Raw genomic sequence first — 13,029 nt, 5'->3', positions numbered from 1 at the left:
TGGGACCTGTCAGTCCCTCCTTCCACTCCTCCCACCCTGGTCTGAGCAGCCTCCATTTGAAGGCAGAACCAACTGATTAGAACAGAAATGTCCAGTTGTTAAGGCAAAGGGCAAATTGCTAGGCAAGCAAAGCATTACCCCCCCCAAAAAAAATTGAGTACCATATTATTATGACTGTTTGTCACATAAGGAAACAGAGGCACAGAGAAGTTAGGAGGGTTTAGTCACATAGCTAGCAAGTGACTCTAAGGCATTAAGAGAGCACAGGTGTCGGACTCAGAAAGATTCAGACAGATTTTACTTTAAATCCTATAGCTCACTCGCCGTTGGATCATGAGCGGGGTATTGATCTTTTTAGTTCAATTTCCTCACCATCAAAATAGGCTCATGTCAAACGTTTGTTTTTAGGATTAAATGAAATATGATAATTCATTTAACCTATTTAATTTAGTACCTGGAATATCACAGCACACACAAAATGTCTAAAGACGATGTCTTAACCTGCATTGTTTAACCATTGAACGACACGTGGTCTTTTGTTTTTCTTTCTCTAAGTCTTTGGGCAGCCACTCCCAAAGACCATGAGCTCCTTGGGAACCATGTCTAGTTTCTCTTGCATCCTACCCTGGGCTGGCTGAGCACATTGGCATTCTCTTCAAATCCTTGTGGAGTTCAGCTGATTCAATCAATTCCCAAGTCACTTCTCTTCCCAGCAAATTCCCTAGAAGCATGCACCATCTTTATGTCTCATTGTCTTCCTCAGGCTACCTCCTCTAGGGCACCAACCTGTGTTTTTTCTTTTTTCCCTCCTCTCTTTCTTTCCCGCAGCACCACCTGGAGGCCAGTGGCTTCGGTTTCCTAGTGAAGATGAATTCATCACAGCAGAGAAGATCCCCCATTCAAGGAGAGCAGTTCAACTGCAGATGACCCCAAATGAAGAGAAGGAATTCTGAATTCAACTTCTTGTGTATGTTATCCTGGGATTTCCTTCCTGGAGGTCAGAGATGGGAGGGTGGACAGAAAATCTTTATGCCAAATCAGAAAACTGGGTAGTTTAAAGCAGAAGACTAATTCCAAAGCAAGTATTAGAATTCTGAGTAAAAGTCAAGTAGAGAGTAGATAATTACTTGTCTACACATGTCCTAACATCTGTCATCTCACAGTCCCCCTTAAGTTATATTCTGTCAGGATATCAACAAAGTGCTCAAAAACCTCCTAGACAAGTTACTAACTCTGAAGGGAGATCTACCATAGGCTATATTAATGATGGGAAAGGAAAGGGAAGAGAACACATATTTGACAAATACTATTATGTTCCTTCATTGAACTAGGCACTTTGCATAGAGTATTTCATTTCCCTCAGCAAGTTTGCAATCCCTCAGCAAATTGTAATATTATTCCAGTTTCATGATGAGAATCACCAAAATTAACTGCCTTAGATCACGCACCTAATAAGGTAAAAGGGGCTACTCTAGTGAACATACCAGGTCACTCTTGCTTCCAAAAATTGCTTCATGCTTCGGGCAGTGCAGCTTGGCTACCACTGACTAAGAGATAAGAACAGTCACCAAGGTAAGTGGCTAAGGAAAAAGGAAAGGAGTTATTTAGAAACCAAACCACTAGGTTGACCATCACTGCAACAGAAATATTGCATCACTGCTTTGAAGCCATTGAAAGACCATTCTGACAATTGCAAAATAATTAGCACAAGGGCCTTCAGATTAGATTGAATTGGATTGTATAAGTACCTGGGCAAGGTACTTAACCATGGTAACTCTCAGTTTCCTCAGTTGTTAAAAATAATAATCTTAGTTCCTGCCTCATAGAACCACTGCAAAGATTAAATGCAATAACTTGCATAAAGTGCTCCTTGCTTAGGAGGGAGCCTGACTCACAGTAAGCTAACTGCAGAAATGTTAGCTTTCATCAATAGTGGATAATGTTAAAGAACTGGGAATTTTTTAAATCACTGGAATTGCTGTAAGGATGATAAATACACATACTTCCTTAATAAAGAGAAGTGATTCATTTACAAATAGCAGCACACATTTGCATGTAGACAATAATGTGATAATATCCTTAAATACAGTTTGTTCTTCTAATAAGAACATAAGAACACACTGCCTCCCGTTGATTCTAAACACCGCCCCTTACTTGTTTACATTGTTAAATTGCTTAGCAACCTCCCTCCTAGGCTTGAGGGGAGACATAAAATTTCAATCAAGAACACGACAAAAAGTTGGCTCCGATCTACATATTGTGGGGTCGGGCTCCAAATTCCTTAATAGGACACCCATAGCACAAGAGTTAATAACAAGAATCAACAAATGGGACTTACTTAAACTAAAAAGTTTGTTCTCAGCAAGAGAAACAATAAGAGAGGTAAATAGGGAGCCTACATCCTGGGAACAAATTTTTACTCCTCACACTTCAGATAGAGCCCTAATATCCAGAGTATACAAAGAACTCAAAAAATTAGACAATAAGATAACAAATAACCCAATCAACAAATGGGCCAAGGACCTGAACAGACACTTCTCAGAGGAGGACATACAATCAATCAACAAGTACATGAAAAAATGCTCTCTATCTCTAGCAGTCAGAGAAATGCAAATCAAAACCACCCTAAGATACCATCTCACTCCAGTAAGATTGGCAGCCACTATGAAGTCAAACAACAACAAGTGCTGGCGAGGATGTGGAGAAAAGGGTACACTTGTACATTGCTGGTGGGACTGCAAATTGGTGCGGCCAATTTGGAAAGCAGTTTGGAGATTCCTGGGAAAGATGGGAATGGAACCACCATTTGACCCTGCTATTGCCCTTCTCGGACTATTCCCTGAAGACCTTAAAAGAGCATGCTACAGGGATACTGCCACATCGATGTTCATAGCAGCACAATTCACAATAGCTAGACTGTGGAACGAACCCAGATGCCCTTCAATAGATGAATGGATAAAAAAAAATGTGGCATCTATACACAATGGAGTACTATGCAGCAATAAAAAATGACAAAATCATAGAATTTGCAGGGAAATGGATGGCACTAGAGCAGGTTATGCTTAGTGAAGCTAGCCAATCCCTAAAAAACAAATACCAAATGTCTTCTTTGATATAATGAGAGCAACTATGAACAGAGCAGGCAGGAAGAGCAGGAAGATAAGATTAACATTAAACAGAGACATGAGATGGGAGGGAAAGGGAGAGAAAAGGGAAATTGCATGGAAATGAAGGGAGACCCTCATTGCTATACAAAATTACATATAAGAGGTTGTAAGGGGAATGGGAAAATAAACAAGGAGAGAAATGAATTACAGTAGATGGGGTAGAGAGAGAAGATGGGAGGGGAGAGGAGGGGGGATAGTAGGGGATAGGAAAGGTAGCAGAATACAACAATTACTAATAGGGCAGTATGTAAAATTGTGGATGTGTAACCGACGTGATTCTGCAATCTGCATTTGGGGTAAAATTGGAGGTTCATAACCCACTTCAATCTAATGTATGAAATATGATATGTCAAGAGCTTTGTAATGTTGTGAACAACCAATAAAAGAAAAGAAAAGAAAAAAAAGAACAGGACAAAATACCACAAATCTTAAATAAATATACTATCATATTAAAGATTAACACAAAATTTCATTTATTTTCAAATATCTTCTCATGATTTTGACTTCCTGCAAATTTAAATATTTTTCCCCTATCCCTCATGAGAGGTGAAGGTTGAGTACAGCTGGCTGTGTTGATGAAAGGCTGCAGGGATTCCAGGAAAGGATGGGTCTCTGGTCTTTTTCCAGAGCTCATCTCATCACTAGTGTTGAACTTTCTCTTTCCTTCCTTTCTCACATTGGACCAGCTCAACAACCATAGATGGAGTAAAGGTGAAAGTGATCAGCAGTCCCTATAAAAAAAGAATAGAAACATTTGTGTTTTATCGTTTCAAAGGACCTTTGTCTCAGCTGCTCTGTTACGTAGAGTCATTTATGAGCCTACAATAAGTAGTCCCTGAAATTCCATCAGCCATGAATATCCACCTGCCAAGAATAATAGTCTCAGATTTCTGGTAGATTTCCCTACCCTCCACATTATCATCCTATTTGCCTCATTTGTAACCTTCCCCAGATTCCGTCTTACCCCTGGCAATTCATTTTAAGTTCTATTTTCAAACAAGGTAGAAAAATATATAGAAAGCAAATGTTCGATTTAACGATTGACTTGAAAGACCTCAATCTTGGTTTCCATTGAATTTCTGAAGGCAGGTCACTTGGATGCCTATAGCAAAGACACTCCAGAAGCACTCTCCATCAGGTGAAGTCCTTTCCATAGTGCATTCTCTTTCTCTCCTTTTTGTTCTCCTCAAGAGTTGACTTGGAACAGGAGGCCCAAGCCTCAAGGTTTGCCTCATCTCCAAGTTTCTTGCCTTATTAGTTTTTGACCTTGAATATTTCACTACACCATTTTGAGCACATGTTTTTCTGTTGGCACAAGGAAGTAGATGCACTAGGTAAATGTCAAAGTCTGGTTCAGCTCCAAAATTTTCGACTCTGTATATTTCCAAGAGGGACTTTCACTTCTGGCTACAATGTAGAAAATCACCATAGGCTAATACCCAGATTAAGGCACAAAGAAAAAAAGAGGTAAGTTACAAACATCAGCAAAGACAAGAGAATTGGATAATTACAAATTCTTAAGTAAGCATATAATCACCAGCTGTTTGCTTCCCAAGGGGCATTTGCCTACTGTAGGTACAAGCTGAAGATTAGATTTGGGCCAAGCAGAATGACTCAAAAAGAAACCAGTAAAATTTCTGATTAATGTACAGGACTAATATACTGAATAAGAAATAGAAGAGTATAAAATGCAGGGCTCACTCTCACATGTTTTGGTGTAGTGAAGAAGGCTTAAAGGGGCTAAACCAGACAGATAAATAAAATACCCTATTGTCTATAATGCTCAAAAGACAGGTCCCTATAGGAATATGAATGTGTAATAAATGCACAACAGTTCCTCTCCTCAAAACATTTGCCAGATTTTGAAACTTTGTGGAGTGGACATCTGTGATGTAAGTTTAAAACTTCTAAAAAGCAGAACTTTCAGAGCTAAGGAAACAGGTTTCCCATCAAAAGCCCAAAAGTGACTTCTGCAAAGTACAGGGACAAAGCAGAGGTGAACTGAGATGCACTAAAACCTGCAATCCACACTCATACTTAGCACAGTATTTGCCTTTCTGGCCACCAGAGAAAAGGAGAAACCTTTGCTACAAAAGATTTCACTGGAGCATTTGGGGATTTTGTTGTTTATTTGTTTCTTTGGGGTTGGTTTTAATACCCAATGTCTATATACAACACAAAATTACTGTCATCAAAAAAGAATTGAAGACTTATAATGAACAGAAAAAAATCAAATCATAGAAGTAGGCTCATAGATATTTTAAATATGAAAAGTAGTAGAAAACGACTTTAAATTAATTAATTAAATAACTTATTTAAAATAATTATTTAATTTATTTAATTTATTTAAAATAATTAATTAAAATAACTTGTCTACAGCAGAACTAATTTTGTACATTAAAGGAAAAAGGGGAACTAAATAGGTATTAAATATTAAGAGTTGTGAAAGAAAATTGAAATGGTTCAAAAGAATTAAATGGGCATTTTGTAACTGAAAAAATACAATATCTAAACTTAGGAACTCACTGGGTGAGTTTAACTCATAGATAAGATCAGCTTTGTAAAATGCCCCAACCAAAACACAACAGTGCAATAAAAAAGATGGAAAGAACAAAATGAAATACAACAGACAAGGTATGTATTCAAAAGACCTAATACATGTACAATTGACATCTCAGAAGGAGAGGAGGGGATGTGGGAAGAATTGTTGTAGAGATAACAACTGAAATTTTTCTAAAACTGTTAAAGATGACAAGACACAAGAATAAATAACACCAGGAAGGATAATGACAATGAAGAATACTTTTAGGCACATCAGATTCAAAGTGCTGACAATGAAAGACAAAGAAAAAAATATGAAAAGAACCACTGAGGGGAAAGGGAGGCATATTACATCTAAAGTAACAACAAGGCTCATAGTCGACTTGTCAACAGGAACTTTGAAGCCAGAAGACAATGGTATAACATCTTCGAAGAGCTAGAATAAAAATATTGAATCTTATACCACTTTCTCAAGCACAGGACAAGTCGATTACACTGCTACACAGAGCTATTGTCTTTGTAGAATCCACACTCTAGAGAGGTCTTCCCCCTGCAGTCACCCACACCACCTCTTAGATCGGCTCCTTTAGCACTGCTGAGTCTTGCTCAGTTATGTGATTTAATGAGGTCCTGCAGGTCTGCTCTGCATAAGACTGTACCTTACTACCCCACCCCATCCCACTTCCTTACCTACCTGTATCCTTTGCAGAAATCTGTCTCTAACGTTCTTTTGTTATAATTATGTATGCATTCCTTGTACACCTTCCCCATTACAATGTAAGACCATAAGGCCAGGGATTTTAGCCTTTGATCACTATTCTAACCCCAAGCATCTACCCAACTATTTTGCATATAGTAAGTTCTAAAAACATATTTATTAAATGAAAGAATTTAAAAGTTAGTCACCATTTTTATTTACTTATCTGATCATTTCTTTCACTTTCTCCTTTAGTAAGCATTAGAAATTTGAGCTATATCAAAACTCAAAACACTGCTCAATCTAGACACCTCTTCCTCAAGGGATTCTCCCCTAAATTTTCTGATATATGTCAATTCCTCCTATTTTGCCCTCTCTTAGCATTTATCTCTGCAGTGTGATTCTTTAAGTCTGTCTTTTCCACTAGATCCATTTCTGTAGAGACCTCATCTATTTTTGCTTTCCTCTATTCCCAAAAGTAATACAATCATTGGCACCTAAAACACACTCCACAAATAATGAATGAATGAATGGATGGATGATCAGAATAGGCTCCCCATTTGTTTTGTCTAGAGCAGAACTAATTTTGTACGTTACTTGTCCCTTCTGGCTGTGCTGTTTACTGTTTGCTTATGATTGATAAGCTTTGGCATCGTATATGCCATTTTCTCAGTGACACTTAGCTGTTTGACTTAAGCTAAGATAGGAGCTGGTTGGTATTCATAAGTGTTTCTCATTGGTTTGTGTTCAGAGAAAAGGTTAAAAGAGGAGTAGGTTGCCAATTAGCAAATACCCACTTAATATTGCTCAGATCTGTGAAAATTTCCAATTAATATTACATATTAAAATTTAACAATAAGGAGGATTCTGGAGATTGATCTAGCAAGAAAAAGAATAAAATGGAGATAGACTCATTCTTCATCAGAATGGGAAGATTATGGCAATTGTGATGAAGATGCCAGAACCCGTTTATAGAACTTTGAATTATGATACCATTTGAACAAAACCAGAAGTATGGGTGAGGAGGGAGGATATTGGCAAATGTGGGAATATATGTGGGTATGCTTTTATGTGTGCCTGTTTGTGGCTAGTTGAAATTAGGAGGCCCAACCCCTGACTCTGCTACATATTAGTTGTACAAGCTGGAGCCAGGTCGATTAATGCCCCTGAGCTTCTGTTTCTACATACCAGCTGGTATGAAGATCAAATAAAATAACAGATATGAACATTCTACATTCTTTGGAAATACTGAAAACAAATGTGTGTGTGTGTGTGTGTGTGTGTGTGTGTGCACGCGTGATGTTATAGGATCAATGTAACGATCTGTCTCTTTGGATATTGCGATTTTTTTTTCATTTTCCCAGGTGAAAGGTTAGACCTGAGGGAAAGTCATATTGTATCACTTCATTATCAATTAATTTATGGCAATTTGATCCAACAAATATATTAAACTCCCTGTAATGTGCCAGACTCCATAAGGCCATGGAAAATAAAATTATGAACTAAATATGATCCAGCCTCACAGAGTTCACACTTGAAAGGAGGAAGCATATGGGCATAAAAATAATTTAAAAATTCAAGGCAGAATATGCAGAGTGCTATTAGTGGAATTTATAAACTACATACCAGGAAATCACACTCAATAATTTATTCAATAAATATTTATTGAATACCAACTATGAACAGGCACTATTCTAGAACCCACAGATAGTAGAAAGACAAGGACCTCTATTTGTGGGGCTGACACCCTGAAGTGTGAAAGTAGAGCCTACACTGATATTTTCCTCGATAAGCAAAGCAATTCTAGTTAATTGCTGTGTTGCAATAAGATAAGGCAACAACAAGTTTTGGAGGGGCAGAAGGTCTTTCATATTTGAGCTGAGACAAGAATGATGAGAACGAGGCAGATTTAAGACTTTCTGAGAGAGGATGTTTAGCACAGAGCCAATAGCAAGAGCTCAGATTGGGAGGTGAGCAAGCTGGTGGCTTGAGGATCACAAAGAAGGGGTTATGTGAAAAATGTGCTATGAAAAAAAAAAAGTGAGAAAATGATGCTGCAGGGAGAGAAGCAAGGGCAAGTTGGAGCCAGATGGTATGCCATGATGAAGAATTGGGGATTTTAAGGGAGCTGCGGTGAGAAGCCATGGAAGGTTTTATGTAAGGAGAAGAGATAGGCTCTGACTTTTCATTTTAAAAGAACAGTCTGGTTTCTACATGGCAAGTGAGGACCGCAGCAGGGAGAAGGTGGAGCCAGAAAACGTGGACAAGATGGTATTTTCAGAATCCAGGTGAAGGATAATGAGTGGTGGCTGGTAACTGTGTGAGAGGCAGTGGGACATTGAGAAAGGGACAGATGCAGGGTGTTTTGGAGGTAAGCCAGCAAAAATTGGAAGAGGAGGAGAAAGTTTGTTTCTAAATAAAGAATGCTTCCCCGTTTCTATCTTTAGTTCAAAAGCCTTTTATGTCAAATGATAGAGCAGTTAATAAATTAATTCTAAAAATATATCTAATGTACATTTAGGCTACATGTTCAAATTCTTTAGGTCTTTAACATTTTTTCTATTATAAAAATAGTAGATGTTTATTAAAGAAAGTTGTCAAATAAAGGAGAGCAACAATTTAAGAATGTAAGTCTATAATACAAAAGAGGCTATATGCATTTGTAAGAAGAGAATGCCCATTTATCCCAAAGAAATATGATTTGATCTTGTGTTGGGGGTGGTGCTGTATCAGGTTTTGCCTCTTTTTCCGTAGCATCTTTCAAAACCTGAAAACAATTTAACAATGTTAACACAAATGCTAGCTGTGGACGTTTTTCATATATCAGAGGTGATTTCCATCATTGGGGCAAACCAGCCTGGGAATGCCCAGATGTCCTATGTCAGGAGCTGATAGAGGACACATCCATCTTCCCACCAAGACCTTAAGTATTATGCAGAGTCCCTGCTGCAAATTCATTTCCATCCGTGTTTTGACAGGGAAGGAGGGGGACTACAGCTATTTACAGCAACAATTGCCTGAGCAGGGACTGAGTAATGCAGTACCTTGAGGAAGCTAGGTTGGAAATCTTTGTCAAAAGGCAATCAAGTCTATAGTTGGAACCGGCCACTGTGAGCCCCTAATCTGCAGGGGAGCCCTCATGCTGTTTTTAATTCATTTGCCTTTTCTGCCCCCCTCTGCATAAAGACTGAGGATGTCATTGAGGTAAGATGGGCAGGAGTGAGTCCTTAGGGGGCACGCCCAGGGATAGAGCCCTGCAGAGAGCAGAGGGGCTGCAGACTGCTGGTATGGATCCTCCAATGCCCTCCCCCCCCCCCCCGCGCAGATCCCGTCAGAGGCTGGTGAAGTCGGGGCGAGCTGGTAAGGCTGCAATGTGGCACGCACCAGCTCCTCGCAGCATCCTCTCCCCTGCCGCGCGCAGTAATGGATCTCTGCGTCCTAAAAGAGGAAGATAATGCCGGGTTTAGCTTATAAATAGATGGTTGTATGCTCTCCCTGCGAAGCATTGATTGAGACAGCCAAGCTGACTATTGATCTAATTTTAACTTACATTTTAGCCAGCATCCTCCCCGGCTTGCTGTCGCAGCTCGGCGGAGCGCGGGACACGCTGTCTCGTGCGACCGCCAGAGGGCGGACCACTTGTCTTCCCGGCTCCCTACCCGTCTGGCCTCTGTTTACACAGACTTACAATACTGGCCTTTATTGGGTTCGAAAAAATAGAAGTTTGATTTTCCTGAGCCCAGGATGACCTCATCACTCATGAAAGTCAGAGAAACGCGAAGCATTGGATGACAGGCAGCTGGGAAAATAAAGCTTGCATTTCACCTCCTCCCACTCCACCACCTAGAGGGAGTCTGGGGATGGGCTTCTTATCTAAAACCCACGCTGCCGGATCCGGGAAGTGGGGGAGGATGGTAGGAGTGGAATGTTAAGATCTTCTTGGTACCCTGGGTTTCTGTTTAGAAGATTAATATCACCTACTCTCTGCCTATGAAGGCTCTCTACTAAGCTGTCACCAAATGCCAGCACACCAAGTCTCCGGGAAAGAGTGGCATTGCTTTAAAATATTATTAGTTATTCCTAAACTCAATTCATCTTGTCAAAGTCTGTATAATGGCCATCAGCAATTTTATACTACTGGCTTGTAAATTTCAGATCTTCTTATAACATCAAGTGAATAATTTCAGGTCATTGAATTCTGACACATTTTTGCTTACTACCACGGAGCACAGGATAGCCCACACGTCAAGAGGAGATACTGCCCCAGAAATTCCCCAACCCTAGAGCTCAGGATTTGAACTTCCTTCTGAGGTTGAATAAAACATACTAGTAGGAGCTCCTGTTTATCAAGAACCCCTCTGTGTCAAGCACTGTGTTGTTTTATATTTTTTACCTCATTGGATCCAGAAGACAATATATGAGATTCTATTATTATCTCCATTTTCCAGTTGGAGAAACTGAGGCCAAATTCTTTACCTAAAGATAAGAATTAGAAAGGGGCAGAGCCAAGACTCAAACCTCAGTAGTGAGTGACCCAAAGCCCTTGCTGTAGACCACCCTGTCAAACGTCTTAAAGATAATCCTACCCCTGGCAAGATCTTCAACTCTCTCCACGTCCAAGTAAAGACGAGATGGCTATTTTCAAATGAGGCTGCTTGGGCCTAAACCAAAAATCTCTTCATAGGGAGAGCTAGTACAAAAGTGAAAAACTTAAAAAGAGCATATCATCTGCATTGTTGCTTCTGCTAATACCTTTTTAGTATGGAAATAAAATAATCAGATGGGAACTTTCAGTAAAAGGCTGTCACCTGACCACTCAGTCAACAAATTCTTGCTCACGGTGGCCTGGCCATTGTAGTGGGCACTGGAGCCCTGCAGCAAGAAAGGCAAGGAATCTTTGGAGGGGAAGGGGCTATAAATATGTGAACCACTAAACCATAATTCTTGATGATCATAAAGGGGAGGAGTGAATCAAGAGAGGCTTGAGGAAATGACATTCAAACAGAGAGCCTCAGGGTGAGTAGGAGTGAGGCAGGTCTAGATGGGAGTGGGAGAAGAGGCTGCAGAGTTCATGTGGGATTTTGTATACCAAAGCGAAGATGAACATATTCAGTGCAATAGGAGACCCCTTAGAGATTTAAGCATGAGACCAAAGTGATCCAATTCATGTTTTAGAAAAATTGCTTTGTCTGCTGTGGGGAAATGGGATGGCAGGCAGAGCGAGCAGGGGGTGTGGAGAGACTGTCAGGAAGTTACTTCGGTAGCTCAGTAAATGATGATGGGGGCTGGACAAGGCTTGGCATGTTGGAGATAGGGAGAAGTGGACCAACCGACTCTTCAGGGTTTGGTGATGGATTGGACAGGATGACTGACAGACAGATAGGGCTCAAGCTGTCTCCTGGTCTCTGGTTTGAGGCATTGGATTGAGTGAGACCACCATTTACTAATCAGAACATGAAAAGGAGAGAAAATTTGGCAACCTTCTCATTTGAAGAGTGAAGGCTGCTGACCACCCAGATAGAAAGGAGAATTGAACAGCAAGTGTTGAGAGATTTGTCACTTCTTCATTGCAGTTATTCTCTTGCACCTGCTGTTGTCATTGTGTTGTTGTTGTTGTTGTTGTTGTTGTCATTGCCTTCACAGTCAGAAAGGCTAGCATTAGTAATGCTGTGAGTACAAGAGAATAAGAGCCAGATGTGGTAGTGCATGCTTGAAATCCTAGCGTCTCGGAGGCTGAGACAGGAGGATCGAGAATTCAAAGCCAGTCTCAGCCAAAGTGAGATGCTAAGCAACTCCACAAGACCCCGCCTCTAAATAAAATACAAAAAGATAAAATAAAAAAATAGAGCTGGAGATATGGCTCAGTGGTTGAGTGCCCCTGAGTTCAATTCCCAATTCCCTCAAAACAATAAAAATTTAAAAAAAGAGAATAAGAAAACAATGAATCAGTGGTATGTATATGTGCTTTTGTGATAAAACCTGGAGTCTGTAGGCTCCTAAGGAACCTGAAGAAACCAAGCAGCAGCAGACAGAAACCAATCAGTTTCTTCTATAGAACTCACAGGGCCAGGCAGCATCTCTGAGTTTATAGTGCCCCATACAAGGAGAATCAGAATGTTAGAGCTGGGAAGGGTCTCCTTACAAAAACTAAAGACCCAGAGGGATGAAGTAATTGGCCCAAGGTCACATAACATTCTTGTAAGTGAACAGGGGGGAAAGCAATGTTTCTGTTCTTTCCTATGCTGCTTTGCCTCTCAAGGGCTGGGGCTTTCTCTCTTAGACAGGAAAACTTCATGAAGAGAGGCTGCAGAGCTGCTACTCGGCCAGGAAAATGTACTGTCACCCAAACACTTTGAGAAATGCAAGTCTCTAGACATTACATTCACCCCTGCATGCTGCAGCTCTCCAGATCAGAACCCTGCCCCTTCCTGAGCATAGGTTGGCAGTTGGCCAGGAGGCACGGAGTTCATCCAGCCCCTGGAAACAGATCATTCTTTCCCTAGGCAGAGAGGTGGACAGATTATTTCCTTCCCTCGCCAGGATGCACGCACTCCATTGTGGGAATTTCCCCGTTATAAAGAAAGAGTTGATCACACACTGTGCGCCCGCCTCCTTCCCTCCAGA

General features: G+C 40.4%; 1 long non-coding RNA gene across 2 annotated transcripts in view; it reads left to right on the top strand.

The window, feature by feature from the left end:
* The window catches only part of LOC308653910, a 65,836-nt gene that overhangs the window by 33,866 nt on the left and 18,941 nt on the right, over positions 1-13,029 (top strand). For both annotated transcript variants that reach the window (XR_014023133.1, XR_014023134.1), the window contains one exon: positions 829-967. This is a non-coding gene — a long non-coding RNA (uncharacterized lncRNA). The remainder of the gene's footprint in view (positions 1-828; positions 968-13,029) is intronic.

This window comes from Spermophilus citellus (assembly GCF_964194105.1).
Source record: "Spermophilus citellus genome assembly, chromosome: 7".
NCBI classification, from domain to species: Eukaryota; Metazoa; Chordata; class Mammalia; order Rodentia; family Sciuridae; genus Spermophilus; species Spermophilus citellus.
Note: the sequence above shows the minus strand (reverse complement) of the source record. Positions and strands in the feature narration are given on the sequence as shown.